The sequence below is a fragment of the Canis lupus genome, chromosome 6, assembly GCF_003254725.2.
Source record: "Canis lupus dingo isolate Sandy chromosome 6, ASM325472v2, whole genome shotgun sequence".
Lineage (NCBI taxonomy): Eukaryota > Metazoa > Chordata > Mammalia > Carnivora > Canidae > Canis > Canis lupus.
Window position 1 is genome coordinate 52,598,475 of NC_064248.1, and position 21,476 is coordinate 52,619,950.

Sequence of the window (21,476 nt, forward strand, 5' to 3'; positions counted from 1 at the left end):
CTCTTTGGCTGTTCAGTAGCTGTTCAGTCAGCCCTCAGTTGTTCAGGGGAAACTTTTCTATTAATAATGTAATTTGGTGTGTTCTATGGAGGAAGTGAGTTCAGTCTTCTGATGTAGTCACCTTGAATTGGACCTTGAATTTCATTTATTCCTGCTCTAATCTTTATTATTTCTCTCATTCTGCTAACCTTGCACTGAGTTAATTATTTTTCTAGTTCCTTAAGGTAAATTTAGGTTGTTTATTTGAGATCTTTCTTGCTTCTTAATGTGGGCATTTATTGCTATATACTTCCCTCTGATAGCTGCTTTTGTTGCATTTCATAAGTTTTATGTTGTTTCCATTTTTGTTTGTCTTAAAATACTTTATTTCCCTTTCAGTTTCATCTTTGATCCATTGTTTTTTGAGGAAAGTGTTAATTAATTTCTGTGTATTCATAAAATTTCCAGTTTTTCTCTTGTTGTTTCGTACCACTGTGGTCAGAGAAGATACTTGGTATGATTTCAATCTTCTTGAACTTGCTAAGATTTGTTTTGTGGCCAAACATATGGTCTAGTCTAGAAATTGTTCCACGTGCACTTGAGAAGAATGCATTCTGTTGTTGTTGAATAGAATATTCTGTATATGTCTGCTAGGTCCATTTGGTTTATAATTTATTCAAACTTCTGTTTCCTTATTGATTCTCTGTTGCATAATCTGTTCATTTTTGAGAGTGGAGTATTAAAGTTTCTATTATTGTTTTCCTGCTTATTTCTCCTTTTAGCCTCTGTTACTTTTTGCTTTATATATTTAGTTGCTCCAATGTTGGGTGCATAAATATTTACAATTGTTATATTTCTTAATGGATTTATCCATTTTTCATTATACAATGACCTTCTTTGTCTTTTTTTTACCATTTTTAGTTTAAAATCTTTTTTGTCTGATTAGAAGTATAGCTACTCCTGCTTTGTTTTGGTTAAAATTTGCTTGAAATACCTTTTTCCATCTCTTAATTTCAGCCTATGTGTGTCTTTAAGATTAAAGTGCATCTCATGGACAGCCCTAGTGGCTCAGTGGTTTAGCACCGCCTTTAGCCGGGGGTATGATCCTGGAGTCCTAGGATCGAATCCCATGTCAGGCTCCTTGCATGGAGCCTGCTTCTCCCTCTGCCTCTCTCTCTCTCTTTCTCTCTCTCTCTCTCCTTCTCTCTCTCTCTCTCATGAATAAATAAATAAAATCTTAAAAAATAAAAATAAAGTGCATCTCGTATAGGCAGTGTATTGTGAGATCTTGGTTTTTTACCCCTTCGGCCATTCTATGTCTTTAACTGGAAAATTTAATCCATTTATGTTTAAGGTAATTATTGTTAAGAAAGTATTTAATATTGCCATCTTGTTAATTTTTTCACGGCTGTTTTGTAGTTTAATTGTTCTATGTTTCTTACTCTGCTATCTTTTATGTTTTGATGTCTTTTGGTCAGTATGCTTTGATTTATTTATCATATTCTTTTGTATGATTACTATAGGTTTTTTTTCCTTGTAGTTACCATGAGGCATATAAAAAAGTATCATAAAATTATATCAACCTATTTTAAGCTGTTAACAACTTTACTTCAATAATATTCCCAAACTACATTATCACTTGTCTCCCATCTCACAGTTTAGGTTATTGATGGCAGAGCTTTCATATTTTTTTATATTGTGCAACCAATAACAGATTATTTTAGTTATGGTTATTTTTACTACTTTTGTCTTTTAACTTTTAAACTTCAGTTGTAAGTTAATTATGTGCCAGCATTACTATATTACAGAACCTAAATTTGACTATATATTTACCTTTACCTACCTTTTTGTGCTTTTTATGATGTTAATTAATGTTTTTATTAAACTTCTCATTTGGTTCATGAATTGTTTTCCTAATTTTGGTTAGTAGTCTCTGTGTTCTTGTAGTTCACTAAACTACTTGAAGATGAGCATTCTGAATTATCTAACAATTCATAGATCTCCATTTCTTTAGAATCAGTTACAGGAGCTTTGTTAATTTTCTTTGGTAGTGTCATGTTTGCCTAATTTCTTAAGATCCTTGATTCCTTACATTTGTATTTATGCATTTGTGTAAGCAATTTCCTCTTCCAGACTTTACAGGTTCATTTTGGCAGAGACAGTTCTTCATCAGTCAGCTGTTTGGTTTTCTGGACATGTCTGCTGATAATGCCCTGGGCAGGTATATCTTGCTATCAGTGTATTTTTGTGTAAGACCACTGCCAGAACTCTGAGGTTAGGTGGCTTGCTGTGGGCTGAGAACAGCTGGATAGGAGTGATGCCTTGGTCTCCTGTCCAAGCAAGGCTGCAGGATGTGCTCTGTGATTACCTGTATCCTTTCATCTGTCATACTAGATGGTCAGGACTAAGTACTATACTCAGTATGAATTAGTGGTGGTGGGTTGGGTGAATATCAGTACAGGCCCCAAGCCAGAACAGCTCATTGTTTTGAAACTTGAATCAGGCAAGACTGTGCACTGAACTTCCTGGCCAGATGGAGTCACTAGTTTTGCTCTGTAGATGGGGAAAGTCACAGGCTGTGCTCTGTGTTCAAGTGCCACTATAAGCAGAGCCATTGGATAGACTACATAGTTCTCACATTTTCTGGTTAGGTTTCCTGGTCAAGTGGGCTGAAAGCTATATTCAGCAATGGGCAGGGCTATGAATTAGTTTCCTTGCCTAAGCAAAGCTTGAGAACTGGCTCCAAAGCCAGCAAGACATCTTGTTTGTGGTCTTAAATCAAATTAGTTTCCTAGCCAAACAAGGCCACTGGCTTTGCCCTGCAGATGATCATCCTTGCTTGTCATACTCTGCAGTCAGGTATTATTGTGCTACACAGCTTCCAGCTGTTCAGCCCAACCATTTTGGTCAGGTAGAGCTGTGAACTACACTCAGTAATAGGCTGGGCTATCACTCTGTTCTTCCTTCTCTGGAGGGGCAAATACAGTCGTAGGGACAGCAATGATCTTTGTTTGAGGATCTGAATCAGCCAGATCTGTAGTCTACCAACTTCCCTGGTCAGACTGTGCCACCATCTTGGCTCTGAAGATGAACAAAACTGCTGGTTGGGACTGCTACTTGGGTGTGCAAGTAGGAACATGTTTTGCCAAGATCCAAATGCTGGCTGCTGCCAAGTCCCTCTCCATTTCTCCTTCACCATCAGATTTTTATTGGCTAAGACACACAGTTTCCCCTGTAATCCCTGTGAGGCCAGGTCAGAGTGGAGGTTCCTAAGAATGACTCACAATCCTGAGGGAGCTGAATGCCCACCCTGGGCTTTCTTTATCCACTGGAGAAACTGTAGGCTCAGGGGATACTAGAGGATGCTGAGAATGCAAATGGGATGTCGTTATGGTAAATTCAAATATACTGAAAAAGAATGTTAAAAGATTAAGAGCCTGGTGTTATGTGACTCTTGGGAGGGAGCAGAACTGCAGTTTGCTCCTCAGTCTTCACAGCTTCTTCATAGAGCAGAATCTATGTAGATTAGGAAATTAATCTCAGCACAAAGGCTGTACCTGAGTGATTTGAGTTTAGTCCCATCACCTGACTGGTCCAGGGCATGTGAGCTAACTCCAACCAATAAGACAAAAGGAAAAGTTAGCTAGAATCTTGAGAGGTAGTTTTCCTTTACTCTAAAAAGAACCACCTCTCTCTTTGACCAATTTAGTACCATTGTTACTGGCAGCCATCCAGCTGCCATACTGGGAAGGAGTTAAATCAATTTGAGTTAATTTTGTATTACTTGCAGACAAAAGCAAACTAACAAAACCTAAAGTATCTCTACAAAATTCTTTATATTTCAGGTTTACTATGTTCTTAAGGTAAAAGAAAGGGCTTCTGAAAGAGAAAGCAATGCTATAATAAAAGTATTAGAGTCAGACAAACTGGTATGTTAGTCTTGACTCCAACACTGAAAATTCTGTGGCCTTGGGCAAGTTACTAAACATCTCTGGATGTCAGTTTCCTCATCTATAAAATAATCCCCCTATTTCAGATGGAGATAAATATGCTTAACCAAAAATAAGGGATTCTTTGTAACAAAGTACAGAGAAATGTTGACAAATTTTGCCATTTAATTCTTTCCCTAGAAATACTTATCCCAACTCATAATTCAGTCAGAAATGAATAGAAACTTCTATCAGGGGAAAAATCTAAACACCAGGCACTAATTTCAGTATATTTCTAGCAGGACAGGATTTTGTGAAGGGGCAAGGTGACTTTGAATAGAGCGTTGTAGTCACAATGCTCTCTAAATTACATAGTATGAAAAAGTAAAGGATATCTCAGACAAAATAAATCATGTTGGTGCATTTCAATACTGCTGTATAATTAACATTCAAGAGGACATCATTAGGTGATTATGTTATCCCTGTGAAATATTACTTGGTTAAAAATATAATTCTGAAACTGTAATACATAACCTGAATGCTTTGGGCAGGTGGAATTACTTTCCTCTAGGACCTCACGATACTTGGCAAACATTTTTTCACTTCTCTGTTTCTGTAAGTCAGGTCAGGGTTTTTGTTTTATGAATGAGAAAACTAAGACCCATGGAGTATCTGAGAGACTCAGCCATGACAGTCCCTCTTACTTTGAACATTGAAAGGGAAAAGATTACATAAAGGTATTCACATTTATTTTTTTTTAACCAATCTACCATCCTATGCTTTATATAAGTGTCACAGAATTACATAGGTACAAAAAGATACCTTTCTAAAGTATCAGAGTTGAGATCCTATTATGGGCTGTATTGTATGCCCCTAAAACTCAATGTTGAAGTCCTAACTCTTAGTCCTTCAGAATATCTATGTGTAGACAGGGCCTTTAAAGAGGTTAATTAATTTTAATCTCATTTTTATGAGGTCATTAGGGTGGATTCTAATCCAATATGACTGGTATCCTTAAGAAGAAGAGATTAGGGAACAGACTTTACAGAGGGATGATGTAAATCAGGAAGAAGATAAACATTTATAAGCCAAGAAGAGGGGCCTACCAAGAAACCAACCCTGTCAACAAATTGATCTCAAACTTCCAGCTTCCAGAACTGTGAGGCAATAAGTTTTCTGTTGTTTAAAATGCCTGGTCTGTGGTGTTTTGTTATGGCAGTCCTAGCAACTAACACAAATACTATGGGAGTTTGGATCCTTTAGCAGAGAGAGCTGTTTATTGTAAACCTTGCCTTCTCCTTAGATTCTTGTAGTCTGGAGTAGTAATTCTTAAGTCCTCCCAACTGCTATGACTTGGGCAAGTCTCTAGCACATTGGGTTTCCTTTTTGTTGCTAAACAAGACTTAAATGCCTGAACTAACCAGTTCAGACCCTATTCAACTTCTGCCTTGGTGCTGTTAACACCCAGCATTGACTTGCAATGGTAGGAAGTCCTTGGGATGTAGTTTCTACTATGGGACCTATCAGCAGTGAGCTAGATTGTAAGGGCAGCTTGGGTGACTATTGGGTCTGTTTCTTTATCTATACTATGAGTGAGGTAATTTTGACAACAGCTTAATATATATTCTGGCTCTTATACCTCAATTCTAATACACAGATAATAATGGTTTAAGATAAAGAAAAAAATATGGCAAAATATGATCCATGGTTCAAATCCAGCCACTGCCTCTTTTTATACAACTCATAAGCTAAGAATAGTTTTACATTTTTAAATGGTATTTTAAAGGGATGCCTGGGTGGCTCAGCAGTTGAGCATCTGCCTTCAGCCCAGGGCATGATCCTGGAGTCCTGGGATCAAGTCCTACATTGGACGCCCTGCATGGGACCTGCTTCTCTCTCTGCCTATGTCTCTGCCTCTCTCTGTGTGTCTCTCATGAATAAATAAGTGAAATCTTAAAAAAAAATTTTTTTTAAATGGTATTTCAAGAAATCAAATGAAGGAAGGAGGGGAGATGATGAAGTAGGAGGATCCTGAGCTCCCCTTGTCTACAGAACCCACAGGCAGCAGGTACATCTATACAACTAACTCTGAAAATGACCTGAAGAATGGCAGAGCAGACCTTCCACAGTTAGTCATAGAGGGAAAGCCACATCAAAAAGGATAGAAGGGGCAAAGATATGGTTGGAAACCAAACCCCCAGCATAACTAATTACAAACAGGAGGATCATCACAAGCATAGAAAAGCAAGAAGACCAGACCCCACACAAGGCACTCCTGTCATACAAGGGAAATGCTATAAAGCTATCAGCTGATCTTTTGGTATAAATTTCAGGCCCAAAGGGAGTGGCAAGATATATTCAAAGTGCTGAAAAGAAAAAAAAATCTACAACCAAGAATACTCTACCCAGCAAGGTTATCATACAGAACTGAAGGGGAGAGTTTCCCAGGCAAAAAGTAAAGGAATTCATCACCACTAAACCAGCCTACAATAAAAGTTAAAGGGATTTCTTTAAGCAGAAAGAAAGGGTCATAACTAGAAGTAAGAAAGCTAGGAAGAGAAAAATTTTTATAGGTAAAAGCAAACATATAGTAAAGGTAGTAGATTAACCATTTATAAAACCAGTTTGAAGGTTAAAATACAAAAGTAGTAAAATCATTTAAAATTGCAAAAATTCATCAAGGGGTACACAAAATAAAAAGATGTAAAATATAACATATACATAAAATATTGAAGGGGAATAAAATTTGGTACTTTTATATATGTTTAAACTTAACCATCAACTTCATATAGACTGCTACACAAATAAGATGTTATATATGAACTCAATGGTAACTACAAATAAAAAAACCTATAATAGATACACAAGAAACAAAAAAGAAAGGAATCCAAGCATGACACTAAAAGAAAGCCATCAAATCACAATAGATTAAATGCTCCAATCAAAAGATGTATGGTGAATGAATAGATAAAGAAACAAGCAAGGTCCAAAAATACGCTGCCTATAAAACACTCAAGACTTAAAGATACATATAGACTACAAGTGAGGGGATGGAAAAACATACTTTTTGCAAGTGGAAGCAAGACAAAAAGCCACGGTAGCAAAGTTTATATGAGACAAAATAGATTTTAAAACAAAGACTATAGCAGGAGACAAAGAAGGGCACTACATAATGAAAGAGGGATCAATCCAACAAAAGGTTATAACAATTGTAAGTATCTATGCACCCAACATAGAAGCATCTAAATATATAAAGCAAATATTAACAGATATAAAGGGAGAAATGAACAGTATTACAGTATTAGTAGGAGATTATAACACCCCACTCACATCAAAGGATAGATCATCCAGATAGAAAACTCAATAAGGAAACAGTGACTTTTAATGACACATTAGACTATGTACTTAACAGATTTATATAGAATATTTCATCTAAAAACAGAAGAATACATATTTTTCAAGTGCACATGGAATATTCTTCAGAATAGATCAGTAATAAGTCATAAAGCAAGTCTCAAAAATTTAAGATTGAAATCATATCAAGCACCTTTTCTGACCACAATGGTATACTAAAAATCAATTATAAGGAAAGAACTAGAAAAAAATCACATCAGATGGAGGCTAATCAACATTGGTCAATAAAGAAATCAGAGGAAATTAAAAAATAGATGGAGACAAATGAAAATAAAAACAGTCCAAAATTTTTGGATTTTGAACATCAGAAGTGTCCTAAGAGGGAAGTTTATAGCAACATAGGCCTACCTCAAGAGATGAGAAAAATCTTAAACAATCTCACCATACTACAAAAGGAACTAGAATGAAAAGAACAAACCAAAAGGAAGTAGAAGGAAGAAAATAATAAAGATTAGAGTGGAAATAAACAGAGACTTTTAAAAAAATCCAAAAAACAGATAAATGACACCAAGGGCTAATTCCTTGAAAAGATAAACAAAATTGTTAAGCCTTTAGTGAGACTATTCAAGAAAAAAAGAGAACTCAAATAAATAAAAAATGGAGAAGAAATAACAAATGAGACCACAGAAATGCAAAGAATTATGAGGGTATTATCAAAAGTTATATGCCAACAAATTAGACAGTCTAGAAGAAATGTATAAACTTCTAGAAACACACAATCTTCCAAAACTAAATCAGAAATAAATAGAAAATTTGAACATATTTGTTACTAAGAACAAAAACTGAATCAGTAACAAAAAAACCCACCAAACATAAATTCAGGATCAGATGACTTCACAGGTGAATTCTATCAGACGATTAAAGAAGAGTTAATGCCTATCCTTCTCAACCTATTCCAAAAAAAAATAGAAAAGGAAAATTTTCAATACATTCTGTAAGGCCTGATAACAAAGTCAGATAGACACTACAAAAAAAGAAAACGTCATATCAAACATATCTGGTGGACATAGATGCAAAAATCCTCAACAAAATATTAACAAACTAAATTCACTGATAGGTTAAAAGGATCACTCACCACAATCAAATTGGATTTATTCCAGAGACACAAGGGAGGTTCAACATTCACAAATCAATCAATATGATACACCATATTAACAAAATGAAGGATTAAAATCATGTGATCATCTCAAAAGATGAAGAAACAGCATTTGATAAAATTAACATCACATTAACAAGAGGAAGGGCAAAAATCAGGTGAATATCTCAATAGACTCAGAAAAATTATTTGACAAAGTAGAATATATGTAAGTGATAAAAACTTTCAAATAAGTGGGTTTAGAGGAAACACCTCAATTATAGAAAACCCACAGCTGACATCATACACAATGGTGAAAACCTGAGAGCTTTTCTTCTAAGATCAGGAACAAGACAAGGATATCCACCCAGCACTTTATTCAATATAGATTTGGAAGCCTTAGCTGCAGCAATCAGATATCAGAAAGAAATAAAAGACATCCTAACTAACAAGGAAACAGTGAAACCATTACTACTTGCAGATGACATAATACAATATATAGAAAACCCTAAAGACTCCACCAAAAAACTATTAGAACTAATACATGAATACAGTGAAGTTGCAGGATACAAAATTCATATGCAGAAATTTCTTACATTTCTATATTCTAATAAAAAAGTGTAGCAGAAAGAGAAATTAAGAAAACAATCCATTTTTAATTGAACCAAAAATAATAAAATACCTAGAAATAAAGTTAACCAAGAATGTGAAAGATCTATACTCTGAAAACTATAAGACCTTGAAGAAAGCAATTGAAGATGACACAGGCAAATGAAATGATATACCATGCTCATAGATTGGAAGATTTAATATCGTTAAAATATCCATAGTACACTACCCAAAGTAATCTAAAGATTCAGTGCAATCCTTGTCAAAATACCAGTAGCATTTTTCACAGAACTAGAATGAAAAATCCTAAATTTTGTATTGAACCACAAAAGATCTCAAATAGCTAAAACAATCTTGAGAAAAACTAAATTTGGAGGTATCACAATTCCAGATTTCAAACTATACTGCCAATCTATAGTAATCATAATAGTATGGTACTGGCACAAAAACAGATACATAGATCAATAGAATAGAGAGCCCAGAAATAAACCCATGAATATATAGCCAATTATTCTATGGCAAAGAAGGGAAAATATAGACAATAGGGGAAAGGAAGTCTCTTCAAGAAGTGGTTTTTGGGAGACTACATGCAAAAGAATGAAACAGAAAATTTCTAACCCCATACACAAAAACAAACTCAGAATGGATTAAAGACCAAATGTTAGACCTGAAATCACAAAATTCTTAGAAGAAAACGTAAGCAATGAACTTGGACATCAGCCTTAGCAATGTATTTATGAATGTGTCCCTCAGGCAAGAGAAATAAAAGCAAAAATAATATTGGAACTATGCCAAAATAAAAGGCTTTTGCACAGCGAAGAAAATTGTCAACAAATTAAAAGGCAACCAACTGAATGGGAGAAGATATTTGTAGATAATATATCTGATAAGATGTTAATAACCAAAATATATTTTTAAAAACTTATACAACTCAAAACCAAAAAAAAAAAAAAAAAGTCCAATTAAAAAATGGCAGAGGACCTAAATAGATATTTTTCCAAAGAAGACATACAGAAGGCCAACAGACACATGAGAATATGCTCAGTATCATTAATCATAAGGGACATACAAATCAAAACCACAATGAGACATCATCTCACACCTCTCAGAATGTCTAGTATCAAAACAATAATAAATAATAAATATAGGGGCAGCCCGGGTGGCTCAGCGGTTTAGCGCCTGCCTTCCGTCCAGGGCGTGATCCTGGAGACCTGGGATTGAGTCCCATGTCGGGCTTCCTGCATGGAGCCTGCTTCTCTCTCTGCCTGTGTCTCTGCCTCTCTCATGAATAAATAAATAAAATCTCAAAAAAAAAAACAACAACAAATATTGTCAAAGTTGTGGAAAAAGAGAAACAATTCTGTGGTATTTATGGGAATGTATATTGGTGCAACCACTGTGGAAAATACTATAGAAGTTCCTAAAAAAAATAATAGAAATACTATGTGATCAGGTAATTCCAGTACCGTGTATTTACCCAAAGAAAATAACAGTAATTTGAAAAAATACATGAGCTCTGTTTATTGCAACATTATTTACAATACACACGATATGGAAGCAGCTAGATGAATAAAGATAGATGATAGATAATAGATATAATGGATTATTATACACACACACACATTTAGAACCTCATATATTAGACACACACAAAAATATAATGGATTATTACTCAGCCATAAAAAAACCCCAAGACCTTGCCATTTGCTAGAGCATTGATGTACCCAGAGGGTATTATGCTAACTGAAATAAGACAGAAAAAAACAAATACCATATGATTTCATTTATATGTGGAATCTAAAAAAGAAAACAATGAACAAACAAAAACAAATGGAATCTTAAGTACAGAGAAAAAACTGGTGGCGACCAGAGGGGAATTGGGACAAACTTCCAGTTACAAAATAAGTCACAGAGATGAAAAGTACAACATAGATAATATAGTCAACATTGTAATACCTTGTATGATGACTGATGGTGACTATACCTACTTGGTGAGCAATGAGTAATATACAGAATTATCAAATCAATATGTTGTATACCTGAAACTAATATAACTTTGTATTTTAATTATACTTCAATCATAAATGAAAAGTAGCAAAAGAAGGACAATATTTGTTGACTATACTGGAATTTAAAATAAAATTTTAAAAATTAAAAAAATAAAAACACAAAGGATAATATTTATATTGAGAGCTTTATAATATGCCATGAATTCTTCCAAATCTTTTCTTTTTAAAAAAAATTTTTTTTTATTTGTTTATGAGAGACACAGAGAAAGAGGCAGAGACCAGACAGAGGAAGAAGCGGGCTCCCTGCAGGGATCCCGATGCAGGGCTCCATCTCAGGACCCTGGGATCACACCCTGAGCTGAAGGCAGATGCTTGACACTAAACCAGGGTGTCCCTAAATCTTTATTAATTCATTTAATATTTACAACTCTATAAAGTAGGGACTAATATCCATTTTATAGATAAGCACAATGAAATAAGTAGTCAAAGATCACACAACTAAAAATTTTCAATTCTGCTAGAATTCACATTCAGGGAGTCTTACCCCAGACCCTGTGCTATAAACGTGCCTCCCTGTGTTGAAAAGATCCAACACTATGAGGGTAATACAAAAGTGCCGAAAGTACTGGCAACACATTCTGGAGCATTCCCTGAAAAAAAAGATCTCTGTTTTCAGAGAGGCCAGGGAAGGCTTTGTAGAAGGAGGAGGCCACATTTCTACCAGGATGACAAGGCATACTAACTTTGAAACCCAAATAAGCAAACTGTTACCTCACCTCAAAATTCCATTTTTCTCAGTAAAAGACCTATATTACAAAAAATTGTATTCAATTATGATAATATCAACTGAGTTCTATTGATTAATAATAATTAATTTTTATTTTAAAAATTTATGGACATCTGTTTTCTCTCTTTTATATAAGTGCCTATATAATATCCCAGATTTTACCTCTTGGCCCACAAAACTAAAATATTTACTATCTTCTCCTTTACAGGAGAAGATTACTGACCTCTGCTCTAGAATATCAAAACGTGAAAATAAATTTGGGTGATTGGAAAGATGATCATAAGTATTAATATTAACCTTTCTCTTTTTTTATTAGCCATCTGTTATCAATAAACTTAGGTACACTTCAGGCATTACAGTACTAATTATATTTTGTTTTAACACATCATTGTAAGTTTTAGAAGTGATTATTGTTTGAATGACAGAAATAAAAGGTCTTTTAAATGATAACAAAATGAATAAATGAATGTGCAAAGAAGCATCATACTGTGACTATTTTAACCAGATATTTCTATCTTGTTCCTATGGCTATGGATCATGCGATGACAGCCAATAGCATTCCTAGACATAAAAGCTAAGACAAGATAAATCTTAATGCTCAGTAGGTATGCTCACTATTCCCTCCATTTGGAGCATTGTAAATCTATTGCTTTGTTTATTTATCCGGATACTGTCATATGGAAATTTTCCCACTATATACACTCTTGACTTGCATAAAAACATTGCCGTTATATGTGTGGAATTAAATGTGAATTAGAAATTGAGCATGAGTAATTTCTATAACTTTAGCGAGATACTTATGTTTTTAAAATATCCTATGTATGGTCCAATGAGCTGAAAATTTTTAGCCCTAAGTTCTTTTTCAAATTGACCTAGGCCCACCAAAAAAATTCAAAATCTGTTCCACAGAAATGCTAACACATCCCCACTTCTCCAAGTTTTGAAAACCAGATTCAGAATTTTTACACAACTGCACTATTTTAGTGACTCTCACCACATTTGGTAGTGGATAAAACACCTCAAGAGGCAAATTCTGGCAAAATTAAAATCCAGGGTATTATATCATCTAAAATAGTATCAAAATCCATCCAGGAATAAAACCTCATAATTCTTTACTGTTTTTCCTCTATGGCTTCAACAACTGATCAGTCACTAACATTGTAAACATTTATCATTTACCTCATACACGTCTTGACATCTAAGTGCTTCATATATATATTATTTTTAGTTCTCATAATAAATAGCCTTGCAAAGTTGTTTTTATAATTTGATAAAAAAAATCAGAGTCTCAGAGAGGTTAAATAAATTGTATGTATTGTATCTCCTAAGTACTCAAGTCCAGATTAAAATCCAGTTAGTCTGAGGCCAAAGCATCAGTATTACTAATTACACAATTACTGCAGCATCACTAATTTTTTCCTTCACTCAAATTCTCTGCCCTTCAGTTCTTTCCATTCCTGACACCTCTAGTGGCAAGCTCAGGTGCCAATCATTTCCTTTTTACCTGCCTCCCAGGCTCCAGTTTCTCTCTCTCTTTTTTAAAGATTTTATTGATTTATTCATGAAAGACACAGAGAGGCAGAGACATAGGCAGAGGGAGAAGCAGGTTCCCTCCAGGGAACTCAATGTGGGACTTGATCCCAGGACCCCGGGATCAGGCCCGGAGCCCAAGGCAGACGCTCAACCACTGAGCCAGACAGGCCTTCCCAGTTTCTCTCTTTTGAGTCATCTTTCCACTCCTTCTGCTACTCATCTTTCAATCACATGAATGGGGAGGGGAGAACACTTTGAAATCTTTCCTAATTGACTCTCCTTTTGAGCCTTTATTGTTAGCTTAATTATAGTAGTCTACTATAAGGACTGAGTTGTCCTTGTATGGTAATGTTGTCATCTCTTTTCCTATTAGAGTCCAAGATTTTAGCAGGTAAGAATTTACACCCAATAAAGATTACTAAACATATGAAGCATTCTAATTTTTATGCTCCCTAAAGGAATTTTTGTTTGTTTCTTTTTTTCTGTTTCTGAAAGTCAACAAGGCATTAAAGGACATATAGTAGCAGAAGGACCTTTCCATGAGAAAACTTTATAAATGTGTGTTTGCCTGGCATGAGAAGACAATTTGACTTCTCTGAGGGACACTCGTGCATCATTTTGAATAGCATTCAAATGACTATCTTTGCTAAATCTCCCCTCTCATTGCTGTCTTTGTTAAAGTCAGGGGACCAGGGAGTTCAAGGTGAGATGGTATAAAGCAATTCTCTGTCCCCTCTTGTATTTTCAAAGATCACTTTACATTGTCTAAACATCTCAAAATAGCACAGCCCTTCTTCGCTGTGGCATTGCACTGTGAACTCCTATTCAATTTGTTATCCACCATCCTCCCCAAATCTCACTCAGCATGACAGCTTCCTGAGTAATACCTCCATAATTTGAATCTGTGCTGAGAGTTATTTTCTCTCAGGTGCATATATTATTTTGCGTGTCTTTATATTAAACCTCATCTCACTTTTGTTCAACCAGTGATCTGAATTATCTATATCCTGCTGGGTTTGTAATATGTCATCATCCTTATCTCCCCTACCTGCAAGCTTTGTGCTATTTGCAAATTTGGTCAATATCGCATTGACCTTCTATTCGAGGTCAATTATAAAAAGGATTGGATGGCAATGGTGGGCTCAGGCTCATACCTGATGGAGCACACAGGACCCACATCCCAGTCCTGTACTATCCTTATGATAACCACTCTTTGTATCCTCTTTGTAAACCTTTCCAATTTATCTACCAACTCTTATTGTTCTCCAGACAATACTTATCTAATCTCTCAGTGAGTTGTGTTGTGTGTGATCAGGGGTCAGTTGCCCTGGGAAAAGTAGAAAAACATTAAGACTATCATAAGAGCCAGGTGAAAAGGGCAAAGTGGAATACAGTGTCCAAACTTTTTCTTTTTAACCTCTCAATACAGGTATTATAAGGATGAACATCATTTAGTTAATTGCTAACGGTTGTTTTACCCATCATTTCATGTGTTGGGTGTTTTAACTCTATTCTTTTGCTTTTTAAATTCAGCATCTGTACTTTCTTCTCTTAGAATCCGACATGGGACTTACTTGAAGTTAAATGCTTATGTGTTACTCCTAAAATGTGTTTATCTGTTGTGTTTACCACTTTATCTCAGGTTTGTTCCAAATTGTTCATTAAACTTTCAAATCCAATTCAAATGCTCCTTTTCCTATACATTTGGACTCCAAAGATGGTAGCTACTACATGTAACTTGGAATTCTTTGAAGCAGAGCTCTAGTCTGGGGTCAGTGGCTAGAGGGGTTAAAGACAACGGGCTGTGATTAGGTATTGCCATGGCCTCAATTCAACTCACCATTTTCACTCTTCATGGGGACATTGGGTGCTTTTTGTCATGAAGGTGAATTTTGTAGTATTTTTTTAACCATATTTTATTTTTTCTTTGTTTTATTTAGATATAATTGACATACAGCCCTGTAGAAGTTTAAAGTGTACAGGATAATGAATGACTTGACTTACCTGTATTATGAAATTACTACCACAGTTTAGTTTAACATCTAGTGCCTACTAAAGATACAAAAAAGAGAAAAGAAAAAAATTTTTTTCCTTGTGAAATCCTTTGGGATTTACTCTTAGTAAATTTCCAATCTACTATATATCAGTGTTAGCTATAATCATCATATTGTATATTAATCCCAAGGACTTATTTATCTTATAACTGAAAGTTTGTATCTTTTAACCACCTTCCTCCAATTCCCCCAACTCCCATCCCTCATTTCTGGTAACCACAAACTTGATCTCTTTTTCTATGAGTTTAGGGTTTTGAGGAGGAAGGTTGCTTTAGATTCCATACATAAATGATATTATACAGTGTTTGTCTTTCTTATTTCACTTAGTATAATGCCCTCAAGGTCAAGCCATGTTTTCACAAACGGTGGAATTTCCTTTTTCACTATGAAGAAGTTTTCTGCTCCACTTTAGACTACAAAAATCACAGGCTAAAAACCTCAGTGAATGTCCAGCTAGTCTATACTGCAATGCAGTGGTGTTAACAAGGGTTAATTTCCTGTCCCTACCTAGGGACCATTTGGCAATGCCTAGAGGCATTTTTGATCATCAGAGCTTAGGAGAGTACTACTGGCATCTAGTAGGTAGAGATCAGGGATGCTGCTAAACATCCTACAATACTCTGGACATCCCTGTACCCCAAAATGTTAATAATGTCAATGATGAGAAACCTTGGTCTAATGTCTTTGTAACATTATACTGCTAAAAACAAACAAATAAACAAAAGTACCCAGCAAGACAACTGAACTGAATCGACATATCTTGGTTATGCAGGTCTCAGTATCTCCCAGTAAACTTGTAGCATTTGTTCTAATTTTCCCACTCCACCCCACTGTAATTGCCTATTAAACTTCGTTCTGACTCCCTGTGGAAAAAAATAGATGCCACCATTCCACATAGTCACAATCCTTTCTTAGCAAAAAGACTCACTAAGGTCTCTTTATTTCCATTTCTGTAGATGTAGGGCCTTTTACAAAAATCATTTATTTTCCCTTTCTCTCATCTGGATCCCATTTAAGATTTTAGATTTTTATGACATCTTTGGACTAAAGTTCCCTAATCTGTGGCTTCCCAAGGCTGTTCAACTAATGGATATCTAAAAAGAGGTGGAGAGGGCTGGTTGGTGAGAAAAGAGGGAGGAGCAGGAGAAGAATAAGGAGGAGAGGGAAAGGAAGTCCTGCTGGATCAGAAAGAAATTTCATTTCATTCCTATCTGGCAATTAACTTACAGAATTTATTTTTTCTAGTCAAGTGCAGCAAACATCAAGTCACCCTCTTGGTTGTCTCACACCTTCACTGTAGGTCTATTCTCCAATTAATTTTCTACCTCATGCAGATAAAGAAACCAGGTATCTGATTAGTTATCTGATTTCCTTGATACTGCCAAGCAATCACAGCCACTGTCTCTCCAAGGACTTTAGCATCCTGCACTATGGTCTGATGTCCCAGCAGGTACCCCAGAAGGTAGGCAACCTATGATTCAGGGCCAGGAGGGGTGGGTAGTACCATTGGGGGAGGTGCTGTTCTGCTCCCTCTACCTGGGTTCCACAGCCTTCCCTTCCTTTTCTCCTGTAGACAGAAAACTTGCTTCCTGTCATCTTGTAACAGCCACTGACATTTCCCACTGTGATGTAGCCCTGGATTTCTCAGAGGCTCTTCTAAGTATTTTTTTTTCAAATTTAACTAAATGCCATAAAAAATTTTGATGGGTGTCTAGATTCATGTGTGAACAGAGTTGCACTGAAAGTTATTGTACATTCTTAAGCTGGAATCAGAGCCAAAGTTTTCACTGGTCCAGGAGATGGGAGATCATTGATTTCATATTCTAGCTAAGGATATCTGATTTCTTTGCCAAGCAAACTTTCTTCTTTCCTGAAGTTCAGATTTTAGGAAACTAGACAATTAACAAAAATAATTTCTCCTTCCATTCTGTACTATTACTGCATATAGGTTATATACCACTCTACAAATATAGAGACAGTGGCAGGATTGATAGATAGATAGATAGATAGATAGATAGATAGATAGATAGATGATAGATAGATTTTTTAAATATGTGCCAACTTTTCTATTAATTAGATCATAGATCGTGGTTTGGTTCAGTGACCATATGAGTGTCTGCTTTGTTGCCAGGCACTATGCAAAGATGAGCCAGAAACATTGGAATACAATCCACCAATTACTGAGGGCTGTCAATAAATCAGTTGTTATACTATAAACATGCTATCATTAAACCTTATAATAACCTTTTGAAGAAGGATATTTTCTTTTTTTAAAATGAAAGAATTCCTCATTTTCTCAGGGAGAACAATCAGAAGGTTCATTAAAAGTATTGTCAAAGACTTGTATGCTCTGGAATCTCTGTCTACAAATTCTGATGTGTAGTACATTTGATTTTTTTTTTTTTAATGAAAAAAATGATGGAATCTTCATCTCCATCAGTTCGGAGATGAAGTTACCTTCTGGAAATGTTTGTAGTATCTAGGTTTTAGAGAGGTGGAGAGGGTAGCTGGCATCTACAGGGCCATCCATCCTCCTACCTGCTCCAAAGGGCTAGTCCATGCAGGTCACACTGAAGTCATCCTTCACATCCAGTAAAAGGACACATCCAATCCAGCAACTCCCTCTGGCAATGGTCTTCCTGCTGCTGCTGCTGCTGCTGCTGCTGCTGCTGCTGCTGCACTTTGGGAAACTATGGGTGCTGAAATCCTACGGCACTTTCCTTCATGTAATCATTCTGAGATGCCACAGTTCCCTGGACTGGGGGCTCCTGTGTGGTCTCCAGGGCTGAGATGGACCACACAGCATATCCTCTCTAGGGCTACCCCCTACAGGATAAAACATAGCCTCCTATGCTTTCAGGTACACACACACCTCTCTAAGAGATCTGCTTCTCCCCGTCCACCTGGTACCCTCCCCAACTGCTTACTCATTCTTCATGTCTGCTATACTCCTTCCCGCCCAAATAATAGAGAATTCACCTCTGGTGGCTTCATCTGTGATAGGGGGAAAAACTGTTTTTATGCATTATTATTTTCACAAATCCATGGTTTCTCTTCCCCTGAGGGCCTAAGGCTTTTAAAAACCAAAAAGCAAAGATGGACTTCTTTGTCTTTTATTTTCTGCTTTTCCTGAGACAATAATGCCTGAGGTAACTTATTCCTAAGAACAAATGCCCCAGATGACTGAATAAGAAAAAGTCTGGAGTAAAATAGGAGAAAATAGAGGTTATATTCAATTTTGAAGAGTAAGAATTATTCAAGTAGACAAGTTTTTTTTTTTGTTTTTTTTTTTTAAATTTATTTTATTTATTTATGATAGGCACACAGTGAGAGAGAGAGGCAGAGACATAGGCAGAGGGAGAAGCAGGCTCCATGCACCGGGAGCCTGACGTGGGATTCGATCCCGGGTCTCCAGGATCACGCCCTGGGCCAAAGGCAGGCGCTAAACCGCTGCGCCACCCAGGGATCCCTTTTTTTTTTTTTTTTTTTTTTTTTTTTTTTCAAAGAGATTTTTTTTTTTTAATTTTTATTTATTTATGATAGTCACACAGAGAGAGCGAGAGAGGCAGAGACACAGGCAGAGGGAGAAACAGGCTCCATGCACCGGGAGCCCGATGTGGGATTCGATCCCGGGTCTCCAGGATCGCGCCCTGGGCCAAAGGCAGGCGCTAAACCGCTGCGCCACCCAGGGATCCCCTCAAGTAGACAAGTTAAGGAAGGGATCCCAGGCTGATGGAACATAATGTATAAAAGGTCATCTGGGGGGCGTGGGTGGCTCTGTCGGTTGAACAGCTGACTCCTGATTTTGGTTCAGGTCATGGTCTCAGTGTCATGAGATTGAACCTCGTGTCAGGCTTCATGCTCACTGGGGAATCTGCTTGAGATCCTTTCCCTCTATCCCTACTCTAATTTGTGCACTTGCTTACACTCTTTTCAGAATAAATCAATCAATCTTTAAAAAAAAAGTCATCAGAATTCACATTGTAGATGGCCTAGAATAAATGAAGGTCGCTTGTAAGGAGAAAGATAGGAGATGGGCTGGAAAGCAATGGAGAGTCAGGAAGTCATTGTGAGGTTTCTAATTCAAGGTGAAAGATACTTTCAAGGTCTTTTAAGAGACGTTATTATGGAATGAGTGCCTGTGACACCCCCTACTCCAAAGTTCATATGTTGAAACCCTAACTGCTTCATTACCATTGGGAGGTAATTTGGTTTTGAAAAGACCCTGAGAGTGGAGTCCCATGGTGGAATTAGTGGCTTTAGAAGAAAAAGAAGAGCCATGTGAGGACAGAATAAGGGGGTATCTGTGCAAGCTAGGAAGAGAGCTCTCACCAGAAGCTTACCACGCTGGCTGCTGATCTCAGACTTATGGCCTCCATAACTGTTTAAGCCACTCAGTCTGCAGTATTTTATTATAGTAGCCTGAACTGATGAATGAATTTGTGTTTTAGAAAGATTGTCATGGCACCATGACAACAGCAACCAGGCCTCAACCTCTTCTGGGTTTCCCACAATCTTAGTGCTGAAGCACAGAGCAGGTGGTCTATAACTACATGGAACAGAATATAGAGTTTCACAGATTAGAAACACTGCCAGTAAAATGTCCTGTTATTTATGCTAACTTGATTCCTCAACAGTAACATAGGCCTGCAGGCTTGAGAGTGGCACACCTGTAGGGAAACTTTGGTCCTTATTCCTTTAAATTCTTTGTATTTATCTTCTTCACAAATGTCTATGGAATTTTTCAGACTCTTATTTTAAATGGTGGTTATTAACTCCAATTTGACTTTTAAAATTAAAGAAATTAAAAGGTATCAAATATCTAATTAGACTATGGTTTATTTTAAACTGCAGTTGAGTGCCTAAGTGCTTAGTCAATGGGAGATTTCTCTCAGTATCCAGCCCTAATTTTTAATTAAAAAACAAAACCATGATGAGTTGCTTAGCACATGTATTTAATTTAGCAAAGTTGTAGATAAAATTATAAAAGGATGACTGAGGAGGGATCCTATGTCCATGTATGGGTTAGAATTGATATAAGCCTCAATTTTCTTTTTTTCATTCTCTGTGAGATTTGCTTTTATTATTCAATTTATAATATTCTTATCTGAAAGAGTTAGTCTGGGAAAATGGGCTGAATCAAATGGTCCTTCCTATAAAGAGGGGCAATTTTTAAATTTCAGTGAACTGGACCCTTTACTGAGGGGTTACTACAGCAGTGGGAAAGGACTAACTGATCTAAGCCAGCAAATTCTGAAGCACCTAGCAGAGGAATCTGTGAGTCAATGGTGCCTTCCTTGGCAGTTGCCTATTTTCATGATTTCAAGAAAGGGTAACCCATCTTACTTGATCGAAGCTTCAAACAATCTGATTTTAGGGCAAGTACACAAAATTACAATGTTTGGATAGGAATACTTTCAACTCTACTATGGAGATAAGGCAAAAAAAAAAATGCAAACAATATGGCTTTTCCAGAAAAAAGAAGTACACTTAAATGTATACTACAGTGTTAATGAATGATGTCAGATCTTTTTCTGAAGTGCAGATTTTGATGGAAGAAAAAGGGAGCAAAGACGTGGGGTAATTAAAGAACAGACAGTCCAAAGATAGGGATGTTTGTTATTTGTTTGCTTAAATCTCAAAAACATTAGGAAGACAAAGACATCTTTTTCACCAGTGTGCTGGGAACGTTTGCTCAACCATTAGAAGCACAAAAAGAACTACATTCCTTCCCCACCCCTGTAAGGTAACCAATTCATGTTACTGTTTGAAACCATTGGCTGCAACACTGTTCTCAGGCCTAGGGTCCATTTCTCAGGCCTAGGTCACAATTCAGTTGTGTGGTACAATCAGTTATTAGATGTTGTAATTTGTCACCTATAATAAATACTAAGGTATATGGAGAATTGGATTTTTAATAAACAAACCAGAATCAAGATTATATCACCAAAATAACATGAATTTCACTCACAACTCAGTATGTCTCTCTTGAATGAAAAAAAAAAAAAAAATGGCGGACCTAGAACTAGGCTGCCCAGACTTGCAAGTAGACTGCTCCCAGTCTGACCCTTACCACACCTGGGTAGA